At 30.3% G+C, this 15,677-nt stretch overlaps 1 long non-coding RNA gene across 1 annotated transcript; it reads left to right on the top strand.

Annotated features, from left to right (window-relative positions):
- Positions 1–12,589: 12,589 nt before the first annotated feature.
- LOC109192934 lies at positions 12,590–15,078 on the top strand. The gene is made up of 2 exons (XR_002056171.1): positions 12,590–12,707; positions 14,669–15,078. It is a non-coding gene; the product is annotated as an uncharacterized LOC109192934 (long non-coding RNA).
- The last annotated feature ends 599 nt before the right edge of the window (positions 15,079–15,677 follow it).

Raw genomic sequence — 15,677 nt, 5'->3', positions numbered from 1 at the left:
TAGAAAGAGTTAATTAATTCCATTTTTTGTCCTAGATTTATAGGTGACAGTCCACTTTTAGGTCATGTTTGGTAAAAAATTGGCCTATAGGCCAATTTTGGCTTATTTGACCACTATTAATTGTTTGATTTAGTTAAAATATCAATATAAATGTTTGGTTAATTAGCTTTTTGCAACTCCAAGCAACTTTTTCAATTAGCTTTTTGAGAAAAGAAATTATACCAAACAACTATCAGCTAACAGCTAATTTATACCCTCTAATTAACACAATCAGCTAACACCTAACAGCTATCAGCTAACAGCCATTTTACCAAATAGGGCCTTAGTCCTCTTTTTTTATTATTATCAAAACATCCCCTTTTGGTCATAGTATTATTGTGACATGACCAATTCTGGTCATCTATCAATAAAATCGTTGAAATCACGTTAAATTGAATTGACATTTTGATATTTTTAATACAAAGTGTGTTGACCCGTTATATTTTTTATGTTTATTTTTTTTTGAAAAAATCATAATTGAAGAGCGAAATGCCCCCGTATTTAACAAAATTTCAACAATTTTTTTTATAAAGGATAAAAATTAGTCATGTCACAATAAGACTAGGACCAAAAAGGGATGTTCTGATAAAAAATGATTAAAAGTGGATTGACACCAATAAATCTATGACCAAAAATGAAAGTAACTCATACTAAAAATCTTATAATCTGCCCACACAATTCGACACCTCCATATAATATTTTCGAATCTGCAAATTATAAACAAAAAAATTTTCATTCGATTCTTCAAATTTAGTAAATACTAATGGGATTTGTTATAATTTATACAATTGTATATCAATCTAAATATTTTTAAAATATTATAACAAATTCATTCCGTGCAACGCATGTGTGGAAATACTACTACTACTACTACTACTACTGCTACTGCTACTGCTACTGCTACTGCTACTGCTACTGCTACTGCTACTGCTACTGCTACTGCTACCAGTCCTTTAGGTGTTTTGCTCAGTGTTCATTTAGTTCAACCATTATTGTTGAATAAATTATTATGGATAAAGAAATTCCTAATTTAAGGAATTTAGATGTAGTAAAAATTTAAAATTTTTTAATTATAATGTAACCCAAAGATATTGGACGATTGGTAAATATGATGTAATCCAAAGATCAAAATGCTAAAGAAAGTGTTTTGGTTATTCAACCGTTTGAAGCAACAATTTGTTCCAAACCACTGAAAATACAAACATTGTAATTTACAATATTTTCACTTAACGTTTTTGAGAATGATTTCTCAAAACACATCTATATTTTTAAAAAAATTATTATTAAAACAATTATTATTATTATTATTATTATTATTATTATTATTATTATTATTATTATTATTATGATTATTATTATTATTATTATTATTATTATTATTATTATTATTATTATTATTATTATTATTATTATTATTATTATTATTATTATTATTATTATTATTATTATTATTATTATTATTATTATTATTATTATTATTATTATTATTATACCCTTAAGTCATTTTAAATGTTAATTTAAACAACTAATTTTTTCAAATATCTTTTTACCAACCGTTGATATAATTAGCTGGTCAAATCCGCTAACGCTAACCGCTAACTACTGATTGTCAAATAATGACATTGCGAGGTACTTTCTTACTTCTATTTGTTGTGTGATTTGAATACTCTCTTTGTCAACAAATCCCTCAAGTAGTTAATATAATTGACATTATTAATTTAAAATTTTTAAATTTTTTCATGGTATTAATAAAATGCTTGGTAATAAATATATAACTTTATTTTGTTTTATAACTTTGATATTTAATTAAAAATAGTGCACAAAAAAGATAATAGACAATGTAGTGAATATAATCAATTGATGAATTTGAATGTAAAGAATTTTTACATTGGAGAAAAATAAAGACAATATAACTAATGAAATTATTTTTCTTAATTAATTTATTGATAATGAATAATTTATTTTTTAATAAAGACAATGTAGTGAATATTATTATTATTATTATTATTATTATTATTATTATTATTATTATTATTATTATTATTCTCTCTATTTTTTTTCCCAATAGCAAGTGTAAACGTATAAGCATGTAATTATTTATTAAGTATAATTTATTTAGTTAAAATCAATGCACAACCAAATTCAAAGACCATTATGAATGACTACAAATGAGTATGAGTGAGTGATGAAATTAAATCGAAATGATTATAACAATGACAATAAAAATTATAGAAGTAGCAATTTGGACAATAAATAACTCTCAACAAAATTCACAAATGTCTTGCGTTGCAAGACTCGCATAGTACTAGTTGTGATACATGCATTGCACAACCTAACCACATTGAAAACCGTATGCGTCATATTGTGTTTATCACACGTTATAAATATCACAAATTTTTATACAAATTAAATAAAAATTAATCATAATTGCAAATTAATCGATTTCATTTTTTTTTTTTGGAGTTCAATTAATCAATTTAATGTCAAATAGCATTAGCAAATGAAATATTATAACCCTGTTGTAATGTTGTGTCCGTTGGCTTGTTAGCTCCTAACCGATAAGTTTGCAGGATGGATAGTATCAAAATATTTTTTTTTTTTGAAAATTGATAGTATCAAAATATAGTTAACAAGGAAAATGAATTGCAGAGAATAATATGCAAGAATGACAAAAAGGAGAGATAGAGTAATCTTTTCATTACCATTGTCTATATATATATATATATATATATATATATATATATATATATATATATATTACATAGAATAGTGGTTACTAAATGTTGGAAAAAATAGCTTAAAAGTGGCATAAAAAGGCATGTTAAGTGGCTATTTTGTGGTACAATTATCAGTGGCAAATCAAATTCCAACTAGCAGAGATTGAAAAAGGCTTGATACAAGCCTGAGCTCGTGTGCGCCGCTGGCCTTGCGGGCAAAGTTATGCCAAACTCCGGAAAAATTTACATTCGGCCATGGTGACTGATGGTCGAAACTGGAAGTTTCGGCCTACACGAACCTGTACTGCTTTCTGTGACTGTTGGGTTCAATTCTTACTGTTACGGAATTAATTCCAATCTTTATTTTTGAATTGAAACCCATGGTAAATGTTGCTGTTACAAGGTGTAGTGGGGGGTGCCTTAAAGTGCCTCATTAAAAGCTTTTGGCTCCTTCACCCCTATATAAGAGAGGTAGTGAGAAGCAAATTTTTAGACACTACAAGCACTACCACTGTACACGAAACATTGTTTTCCAGCCTCAAAATTCTGCTGCTACTCACTTTCTTTGCCTGTTGTGTTCATAACCACGTCTTGCTCGCCGGATTCTTTGTTTGAATGCTCAAACACTGAATCATAGCAAATTTTATCCTGGGAAGCCTAGGCCACAACGCTCCTAGCATCTTTGGGAGGTGGCAAATAAGGTTTTAAGCAAAGAGTGCACACTTGACTCTTACAAAAACCCAACACCAAACACTAGCCAAATTTCTTCATCTTTTCTTCTCTTCTTTCCAGAAAATAATAATCTTATTTTTGATTATTATTTGTTTTCCTACCAACGGTTCCTACACTAAACATCTCCATAAGTTCTTATAAATATCTACTATACTAATAAGAGCCCAAGAGAGTTAGACCTATAATGGGTAGAAAAAATGACGGTCAAGTTTTTTAATCAAATGAATGGTTCAGATTGATCAGATTTTAATTTTTCCTTGAGATTTCCTAATTTATCCTTAATGAATAATCATATCCGTTAAATATTATCTTTTCTGTTAGTTTCCGTTAGTTCACCGTTAACTTACTCATTGATTTTAATAAGAAAGGTCTCAGGTTCGAACCTCATCCCAATCAAATTAAAGTTGGCATAATTAGTACTCTATTTTACTCTTATTAAATTATTATATAATTAATAATTTAGTAGCTACAACAAAAAATAATACATATGCATTTCTTTAATTTAGAATTATGTGTGTACTATGTCTTTATTCAAAAAAATAATTATTCATTATCAATAAATTAAATAAGAGAATGCATTCAAAAAAAATTAAATAAGAGAAATAATTTCATTAGTTATATTGTCTTTATTTTTTCCAATGTAAAAATTCTTTACATTCAAATTAATCAATTAATTATATTCACTACATTGTCTATTATCTTTTTTGTGCACTATTTTTTAATTAAATATCAAAGTTATAATACCAAATAATGTTATATATTTATTTACCAAGTATTTTATTAATACCATGAAAAAATTAAAAATTAAAAAAAAAACATAATTAATAAAGTCAGTCATATTAACTAATTGAGAGATTTGTTGACAAAGAGAGTATTCAAATCACACAACAAATTGAAGTGAGAACTACATCGCAATGTCCTTGTTTGATAATCAGCAGTTAGCGGTTAATGTTAGCGGATTTGACCAGCGAATTATATTAACGGTTGGTAAAAAGATATTTGAAAAAATTAATCGTTTATATTAACATGTAAAATGACCTAAGGGTATACATATATTTCATAATAATAATAATAATAATAATAATAATAATAATAATAATAATAATAATAATAATAGTAATAATAATAATTGTTATAACAAAATTTTTAAAAAAAAAGTATAATTAAGCCAATCATATTAACTACTTGGGGGACCTATTGACAAAAAGAGTATTCAAATCACACAACAAATTGAGGTGGGAAACTATCTCGCAATGTCCTTGTTTAGCAATCAGCAGTTAGCCCTTCAATATTAGTATATATTTAATATTTTATGCCCTAATTTTTATTTGCTCTCCCTTATTTCCCGTATTTGGTTTCAACTATACGCATACAACTATTTATTGACAATTATAATTAATCTTCTCCCAATTATAATTAATCTTGACTATATTATCTTGCATTTGTAAACTTAGAATTACCTATTTAAATACGCAAATTCAACATTTAATTATCTATGCATGAACAATTCTAATATAATCTTGCATTGATATATTTTATAGCACTTAAATATATAAAAAAATAAAAAAATAATAATTAATAAAGCCAATCATATTAACTACTTGAGGGATTTGTTGACAAAGAGAGTATTAAAATCACACAACAAATTGAAGTGAGAACTACCTCGCAATGTCCTTGTTTGACAATTAATAGTTAGCGGTTAGCGTTAACAGATTATATCAGCGAATTTGACCAGCGAATTATATCAACGGTTGGTAAAAAGATATTTCAAAAAATTAACTGTTTAGATTAACATGTAAAATGACCTAAAGTAGTTACCTTGATATACTTTATAGTACTTATTTAAAAAAAAATTGGGCATTATCTCAATCGCGCAATGCGCGTAAAAAACTAGTAATAATAATAATGTTCACATAAATACAATAATAATGTCTATTAATATATTATTTTATAACAAACTCAATATTAAACCGTTTTTAAAAAAAAATCAAAACAATTAAGATTTTCTCATATGGCAAAAAATTGCACACTCAAGCCATCCAATACTTTCTCAAAAACTTTAAATACTTTGGTTACAATTTCAACTCCTACTGTGAGCAATTATTGATCTTCTTAGTATGAGCCGATCAACTAGGACAACCTCTCGGATAAAGGTCATAAAGCGATGTTTACTCAGTGTACACCCCTCAGGTAGTGACCGCAAATTTTCCTCAGATCAACTCGTCACAAAAAAAAAAAAAAAAAAAAAAAAAAAAAAAAAAAAAAAAACCCTTAAAATATAAAGCACATATAAAAAAAAAAAATTGTGTTAGTGACTACCTTGTTTGCACAGTCAGATTCAATATAACATCATATGTAAACAAAACTTTTTTTAAAAGGAAAGGTGAAGTGTTTTAATGATTTATTTTATGAAAGCAAAACTTGCAGATATAGGCAATTAATTAGCAACTTATTTTGCTTGCTTTTGACTCCAATGTCTCACCAAATATCAAATATAAGATTTTGATTTGATAGGGAATCTCTTACTCTTATCTACACGCAAATTAAATTATTAGCATTATTTAAAAAAAATAAAAAATTATCAGCATAAGAAATCGGAAAGTGGTAAATGCATCATATGCATGTAGTCTCAGACAGTATCATATTCATCACGTGATGTTGTGATTCACATTAACTAGTTGTGTATAAGTTAAAGAGAAAAGGAGAAAAATAATGGGTGAAATTAGTAATTAATCAACAGATAAATATATAAATATATTAATCAACGCATAAATATAAATATTAGTGGAGACTCTGGCTCTATGACTGATCGTGTTTCTTGGTTTTACATTCCTCCTGTTTTCATTGTAAGTCTGTTGGTTTCTGATAATGAAAGTTGATCTGATTTTTGTAATATATATATATATATATATATATATATATATATATATATATATATATATATTAGTGTAAGGGAATCAACTTAGGGATTCTATGCATCTATTTTTTTAATGTAACAAAACTAATTAGATCAAACCAAATCTATCATTTTTGCAAACTAGCACCAGTAATCCAATTGAACTTGAGATACTACCAAAAAAAAACAAACAAAAAAAAAAGGTCAAGCAATATAATGAAGACGAAGGCAATAACAAACCTATCTAAAAGCGAATTAACAAAACTTAGAATAATTCCAATAAAAAGTAGTGTCTACTATCTAATATCATACCAATTACAGATTTAGATAATTGTTTTTAGAAAGGTGTAAATTAAATATTAACTTTAATGCCAACAAAAATCAAACTTCTCCTATATATATAATCTTACATTAATTTACTTTGAATTACTTATTTAAATACAAACATTGAGCATTAAATCAGTCATGTAATGCGCGTATAAAACTAGTTAATGAAACAACTGTTAAAGAATTGCTTTCAAATAAAGGTCACTAATAGTAATAGTAATAGTAATAGTAATAGTAATAATATGGAGGGAGGGTGTGTATTGCATAAAAAATTTGGAGTAGGAACTAGATAGTTGGAAGGAGCAGCAACAAACAATTAAAAAATAATAATAAAGTAATGAACAATGGCATCAGTGGCTGGTTAGTACTACTTCACAACCAAATACCAAAGTTTTGGTGTGTTGTTCAGTTTGGTTAATTAGAGTTCATTAATGTTGTTTCAAAAAAAGAAAAAGAAAAAAAAAAGAGTTCATTAATCTAATTTGTAGTGTTTAAAATTTATATATGGATATTATATTAAAATACAAAAGTAATTTGAAAAGTACATGAAAATTTCAAAGAAAATATGAAACAAGAAGTTGGTTTAATTAAATGTGAAAGATGGATTTAATTATCCGGGGTGGACCCGAATTACTAAATTCGGATAAGAATATGAATAATAAATAAATAGATAACACGAAACGGTGTCGTAAAGGTCGCAGGGACCATATGTTGTATTAAGTGCCGTAAATAGACTATTACAATGATTCGTTTAGTACAAAATGTGTAGGATAATGATTAGATGTCCTAAAGAGACAAGGTGGGGGGTTTTTATACAACCCCTACCCCTAACCGCTACCCCCTAAGTCGGGGGGTGGTTGGATCCGCGTTGACCGCGTCCGTTTGACCGGTTCCAGGTCGGCCCTTTTTATGGCCGACCTCTCCAGGTTGAGGTCGGCAGCTGCTCTGCCGAGGTCAATAGTTATGCTGTGCAACCGAATGCACCATGCGTATGGTGCATACGATGCAAAACGACGTCGTTTTGACTAAAAACGCGCGTCCCACTTAAAAAAAAAAAATTCAGGTTCGATTCTCGGCAATAGCATTATTGTGGATATATAGTTATGAATTTCTGGATATATAGTTATAAATTTATGGATATTTAGTTCATTCATTGTGGATATTTAGTCCATTCATTGTAGATATTTACTTCATTCATTCACTGTGGATATGTAGTTATGAATTTCTGGATATATAGTTATGAATTTCTGGATATTTAGTTCATTCACTGTGGATATTTAGTTCATTCATTGTGGATTTTTACTTCATTCATTCATTGTGGATATATAGTTATGAATTTGTGGATATATAGTTATGAATTTATGGATATATAGTTATGAATTTATGGATATATAAAAATGCTATTGCCGGGAATCGAACCTGATTTCTTTTTTAAGTGGGACGCGCATTTTTTAACCAAAACGACGTCGTTTTGCATCGAATGCACCATGCGCATGGTGCATTCGGTTGCACAGCATAATTTGCGGGCCGAGGCCCTCCAAGCCGTGGTCTCCCAGGCCGAGGCCCCGTGGGTTGAGGCCCATAGGGCCGAGGCCCTATGGGTCGGGGCCCCGGGTCTTGCTCCACCTCTACAGGTCAGTTTGCTCCACCTCTCTAGGTCTTGCTCTACCTCTCCGAGTCGGTTCGCTCCGAGCATAATATATCCATCAGCGACAAATAACCAACTATTATATAGTGTGATGACACTTCTATTACGATTTCAAATAGGTGGTCACAAGATCGAACCCGGGGTGAAAGCATTGATTCTTTCCGTTGAAAAAGATTGAAAAAATATAGAACATATAATACCTTGTAAAGAATCACGAGTATTTCAAACGAAAAAAAAAAAAATGGCAAGTAAAATGAGATAATAAAGTATTTAATTTGAAATTGGTGAGATCCTAAAATACTGGGCAAAGCAATCGTTATATCGTGCACCAGGTGCATAATACATTGTGCGTCCCGCCCTATCCAAAACAACGTTCTTTTGTTAAGTTGTGTGGGGAGTTGACGCGATGGAGTTTATGTGTATTCTGTTATACAATTATGTACATTCTATTATACAATTATGTAGAGTTAAGAGTTTATGTGTATTATGTTAAGAGTTTATGTGTATTATGTATTATGTTATATTATGTGTATTATCCTTTCAAAAAAGACTGTGTATCCTGTTATACAATTATGTACATTCGAAACATGAGATTTTTTTTTTAAAGAAGTTAACAGCAGACACGGAAAACAAAATTTCCAAAAAAAAAAAAATACAAAACGACATCGTTTTGGACCAGGGCACATTGTACGTCATGGTGCACGATATAATTTGCCTAGGCAAAGCATTAAAATGCGCGTTAATAGGTTATGCATTATGCTTAAAGTAAAATTCTCAAAGTAAAAAAAAAAAATTAAAAAAATACAATATATTCTTGTCAAAAAAAATGTTAATGCATGTTAAAAAAAAAATACACAAACTGAGATTTAGATTAATTAAAATAAATTAAGTTGTATCATTAAGAAAATAATTTTATGATTTATTTTTCTCTAATAATGTATGTAGTTTTTTTTTTTTTTTTGAATGCTACTAGCTCTATTATATTGTAGTATCTGTTCATATACTTTCTCAACCTTACTAAAACACAAAGAGCTAATAATACCTCTACTGAGGCTCGAACTCACAACCTTTCAAATGGAAGTTCAACCCGGGTACCATTGGACCACATAGTCCTGGTAATAATGTATGTAGTTATCACATTAGGTTTCAACATATAGTTATAATAATATTATTTGGGGTTTCTAGAAAGACAGAAGAACACGCAAACAAACCACAACAAGAAAAGGAGCACCGTTATTATTTTTCAATTTCAAGATTTTATTTTGAAAAGTTTAGAGTTGTTTTTTTTTTTTTTTCATTTTAATATAATTGTTGATCTCCGCCGTCAGTTCCGTAAGCGAAACTCTATGTGCGGTTGGATTCTTATAAGAAGAAAATTCGATTTCTACAACGTTGTTCCGATCCTTGACCTGATAAAAGTATGCATGTTTTATCCGATCAAAGTTTTGGGTTGCCAATCCTATCATCTTAAAATATTATCATCTTTTTCTAATGTATATTATAATCATTTTATTCACTAAAATTGTAAAAACCATTTTAATTTGTATAATAGATAAACTTATAATGAATGAAAATTTTGTTGGGTTGGTATATCATAACCAAGCTGAGGTTATATATTGAGTTTTGTTTGCTTGGTTGGTAAACCAATTTTTTTTTTTTTTTTTATCTCACTAAAGTTCCGTTGAAATTATTAAAGTACATATTTTTTTTGAGTACTATTAACTCTATTATAAGGTAGTATATGTTCTATATTAAAATAGATATTTATTTGTATGTACTAAACTATACTATTTTACTATTCGTATATGCTGTGACATTGTTCCACATAGCATGAATTTTAAATATGTAATACTTTTTTTTATATGCCAACAAATATTATATTTTTATTAAAAAGTATTATATTTTTACTAGTTCTTATCAATGTACAAGTTATTCATTTAAGTGAAAATGTAATCCTTGTTAACTCAAAGAGAAAGTACTAAATTTTCTTTACAAAATATTACATATTTGAGATCCAGCCCACATAAGTTTTTGTGATTAATATATGACACATATACGAGAGTACATCACAAGTAACGTAATACTCCATATGTCCCATTTATTATTCATTGGTCAAACCAATTCTTTCTTATTTTTTATTTTCTTTAATAATTTTTAAATTTAATTTTTTTAAAAATCTTTAATAGTACATTTAATATAGTTTCTAAATATATGTAAATTTTATATACTAATACTAAACTTAATATTATGAAAAATAAAATTAAAAATAACTTCAGTCAAGTCTCGTTAACCAAACCAGACAAACAAAATAGGATAGAGGGAGTATTAAAAATAAATGTTGGCGAAAAATGCAATAATGGATAAACTTGTAGTATTTTTTTATAAAAAAAAAATAAATTATTTAATATTTGCAAACGCAATATGTAGAATTCAATGCAGAAAGTGTATACGATCGAGTTGGAAGTCCTATCATAATGAGACCTGGGGTTTTGCTTATATGACCAGTAATATAGTTTATGTAATTATCTTAAAAACGTGCTAATAATAAACGTAACGTCATAAAAGTTGGAGGGAATGAATGGACGGTGACAAGGATGAATTTTGTTGAAGGAGTTGGCAATCCTATCACGAATTCACGATAACTAAAACCTTCTTGACTTTAATTTGTACTTTCGTGAATGCGTATGATGCATGTTTTTGTTAATTTGTCCACGGAAAAGCGGGGTGGGGGTGGTGTTCTGGTCAAGAAAGAAGGGTCAAGAAATTCTTGAGACTGGTTTTGAATATCTAAGATAGAAGAGGGACATTTAGAATAATCAAACTTCATCAAGAGTAATATAATATAATCCAGGTATATATAATTAATTGAAAAATTTGAGGATTAAATGCAATTGCCAAATCCTTCAATGGTTTTAGTGAAATTATCCTGCAACAAATGCTTCTATTTTTATCTTTTCAATTTGTTTAATAAAGTAGTTCAAGTGATGACACTTTCAAAAAAAAATAAAAAATAGTTCAAGTAACAAAGGTGAAATTTGTCGTAGAAAATTAAAGATAGCTTCTATTTTTATCTTTTCAATTTGTTTAATAAAGTAGTTCAAGTGATGACACTTTCAAAAAAAAAATAAAAAATAGTTCAAGTAACAAAGGTGAAATTTGTCGTAGAAAATTAAAGATAGCTTAGGTATCTGAATGGACAATTCCACATTTTTTCACAAGAAAGGACTATAGCTAAATTGATTGCATGACCATTTTCATTCAAGTTGGTTTTTTTCATTTATGACACCCTTGAAGGGGCTTTAATCTGACTCTTTTATGACATGCATGTTGAGTATTGCTAGGCATAAATTTGTATAAAATCATAATTTGCTATCTTTATTGGGTAAAAACTTTGAGAGCCTAGGACATGTTAGTTTATTATTGGCTGAATTATTATCAAAATATTTAGATTATAATTTTTATATATATCTCCTTATTTTCTTGTGTAGTTCTTTCCTTTCTAATGTTGGTACCCTCATTTTGTATACGAAAAGAAGTTACCATATATTACGTATTAAGGTTTTAGAACTATATAAGGTGCATTATAAAATGTTTAGAGGATTGCAGAAAGAAAGTCGTATATCTCATGAAACCTAGTGCAAAAAGGGTACTCAAGGGTCTCAGTCTAACCTTGAAGAAGAGGTATGTTCTAACAGTTCAGGCATGAGTTTAAAGCAATGAGAGTTATGTTGCTCTGTGATCAAGATAAGAGTGGTCATGTGGCACAAGGGAGTCCTGTTCATTAGTTTTTAGCGGTACTTCTGAACAGTTTTAATGGATACCAGAGACTGATGATCTAGTTGTAACATTTCAAAAATTATCTCAATTTCGGAATTAATTCCTATGATTTTTTTTTAAGGAGCAAATTATTCTTTCATTAAAGCCCAATTTTTTGCTTAAATATTCTTAGAATAAAATTACTCTAAGCCCAATTTCCTAGTCTTATCTTATAAATATATATATCTATATGAATCTTTCTAAGTCTTAATAAAGTGGGCCTAGTTCTATAATATATAGTATATGATACATTTCCCTTACATTTCCAAAAGTCCGTTTTAATTCCCTTATTCTTATAAAGCTAGCCCATCTACACCTATGGCCCAACTATTCATCCTATAACATAATGTATATAAACTAGTATATATCTACACTTCCTAGCTTGAATGAAAACCTAAATCTCCCTTACATCTCTCTTCATCTTCACGCCACCTTCCCCTATCTCTCTCTCTCACCAACATTATCCTCCATCTTTCTATTCAAGAATCCAAGACCAAGACTTCATCTTTTTATCATTCAAAGCTAGGAAATGGTAAGATCTTGACTCCTACACCAATTTCCTTCTTTATTTCCTTACTCTTATGGATCTTCTTCTCTTTTTTTTTTTTTTTTTTTTTTTTTTTTTTTTTTTTTTTTGTGTTGGGTTTGGGGTCTTTAATGAAGATCATGTTGTGGATGGCATGCTAGAGTGATCTTGGAGGAGATTTGAGGTTTTTGCTTAGCTAAAAGATAACCCGGTGTCCATGAAAATCTATTTTAACTCTATAATGTGTATTCTTGGTAATCGTGTTGGATGTGAGCATAATCTTGTGTTTATGCTTGTTTTAGAGCTTGTATGATAGGTGTAAACTTGTGTTGTTGTGCCATTTCTTCTATCCAAAGTCATATTTGTTGTTAGTCTGAGTTTTTGTTGAGTTTGGAGTTGGATTTCATATTCTGGACATTTTTCCCGAGCTACTGCTTTGCTACGGGTTTTGACCTAGCGGGGGCTTCAGGCGGGCACTGGCACACCCACCGAAACCACCCGCTAGGCCAAGAAGGGGGTTCCGGCGGGTACTAGAGAACCCGCCGAAACCACCCACTGGTACCCACGGGGACGTTTGGCAGGTTCTTCTGTACCCGCCCAAACCACCCTCTGGTACGGTGTTGTTTGGCTTCTTAAATTCTTTTGTTGCCTCCCGCGTATTCATGAGTATTTGTTGATGTTACGTAGGTCTAGAGCGGTGTATTATGAGCCTATTGATTAGGATTTGAGTCTTTGATTCGTGGTTAAGATCCAACCTTTATGTTCGTTGGATTATTGTTGAATTCTATGTTGTCGTATGAACCCTTGCGAATATTCTTTGGCTTGTGTACTAGTAACGTTTGTTCCTTGATGCTAGTATGATTTCTTGTGATAGCCTATGCTTGATTCTTGATTGGGTTGATAACTTGAGCCAATCTATTCGTTATGACACTTCATCGAAATTCTTTGATATCGAACTATTGCCTTTGGAATATCTTCCTTGTATCTCTTTCTTGAAACCCGGCCCGTTGATATTGAACTATCATTGTGAGCTTGTAACTTTGTTGTATCTTGTCCGTGAGAATCCCTTGATTTGAGCTATTGATTGAGCTTATTCGTTGTTGAATTCATTTCTTGTGGAATCTATTCCTTTGCTTTGTCTCTTGAGATTCCTTCGTTGAATTGAACCTTTGTTGAGATTGTTATGCTAGCACAGTGGACAGTGTGGGGACTTATTTGTTATGTGATTGGCGAGCCTCTGGCTCTGTTTGCAATAGGTCATGTTGGTGTGGGAATCCCTTGACAGGTCAGTGGTGTGGAAAGCCCCGATCAACCATTGCGAACTGATCCAGTAGTGTGGAAAGCTCTGGGTTGTTGTTTAGATTATTGATTTGCGGGCAACCTGGTAGAAACGTATCCCGGTAGTCAGAGATAGTAGCTAACCCGTTGGGCTTGGAATCCCAATAGGGGGCGTATACACTTAAAGTTGCTAGATCTGTTTCCACTGGACTTTGATTGATTGGTCACTTGGTGACATTGATTGGTGTCTGGGAGCCCTCCACACTGATCCACAGGTATTCGAGTCACTGAGGTTGACTCCGCGGTATTTGTTTGATGATGGTGTCCTTGGTGGACTTGGAACCTTATACTACTGTTGATTGTGTGATTATATTGAGAATTGATCCATGCCTGATTACTGTGATTGTTCTATCCCTCTTATCGTTCATGATCCGTTATCGTTATCTCGTTGAATCGGTCTCTTTATTGATATCCTTGTGGTATAATGTCGTGTGTTGAGTATATCTCTTGTATTGGTCTGGTCTTGATTCCATTCCTTATGATTTACTAAATTAGAGTTGATTAGCGAAATATATATGTATTCCCAAGTCTCAAAACTATTTCAAAGTATTAAATGTATATCTACGTATCTTTACACATTGGAGTGGGGTTACTTAGCATAATCGCTAATGGTTTTAAACTGTTTTCAGGTATGGAGTAGTCAACTTATGAGAGCGCGATAGTTGGAGTCTACTCTCCACCTTTAGCTAGTTCCTTTAGTTAGTTTGTTGTTTGGCCTATGAGTCCTATGATAGTTTATGATGCGTAAACAGTTTAAGACTAGTTTCCTATTTAGTATGACTTTTGTTTGTTGAGGATTTGACTAGCATGTGCATTTAGGTTGTGATAGCCTAGATGTGGCATAGCATTCCCGTTGAATTGATTTAGCTTCCGCACTTTATTTATAGCAGTTAGACTTTGTTTACCTATCTTTGCCCAGTTAATGCTTTAAGTTGTGTTTAGGATCGGGGGTGTTACACTAGTTGTATAAGTTTTTGTGTCATTGTTCTTACTTTTGCTAAGTAAATTGATTTTGATTTGGGCTTGTGCCCCGTGGATTCAACCTCGTTAACAATTTTTGGTTGGAGATTTTTAATTTGTACTCGACTATGACATTCGATACCCATCATATCTACATGTTTTATTTGTTTGCCTACTTTTGTTATCCTACCATTGCATCTAGGTGTAGGTTGTATTGTACCTCCTTATTGCATCTAGATGTTGTTCTCACATTGTTGGATCTCCTTATTACATCTAGATGTGGTCAAAGTACCTATGAAGTCTCTGTACTATAGTACGGTGTTTTGTTCAATTTAGTACTTGTATCTTTATTCTGTTCAATTTAATCCCTCTACTTTAAAAAGTGATAAAACTAAGGACAATTGTCCAAATCTCATTACGAACATGGTCGTAATTATTTATTTTGGACATACTAATTTAATATATTGGTGGTAGAAATAATTTTTTTTAAATATTTATAAAGTAATATATGAGTATGAATATAAATATCATCAGCGGCACGTAACCTATATTAAAGATAATATTAACATTGTTAACTATTGTCCTTAATTGCACCACTTTTGAAAGTACAGAGATTAATTGAACAAAATAAAAATATAAGGACTAAATTGAACAAAACGCTATAGTACAGGAACCTCA

This window comes from Ipomoea nil, unplaced genomic scaffold (genome assembly GCF_001879475.1).
Source record: "Ipomoea nil cultivar Tokyo-kokei standard unplaced genomic scaffold, Asagao_1.1 scaffold1834, whole genome shotgun sequence".
Lineage (NCBI taxonomy): Eukaryota > Viridiplantae > Streptophyta > Magnoliopsida > Solanales > Convolvulaceae > Ipomoea > Ipomoea nil.
The sequence above is the reverse complement of the archived record's forward strand: the minus strand, read 5'-3'. Positions and strand labels throughout refer to the sequence as shown.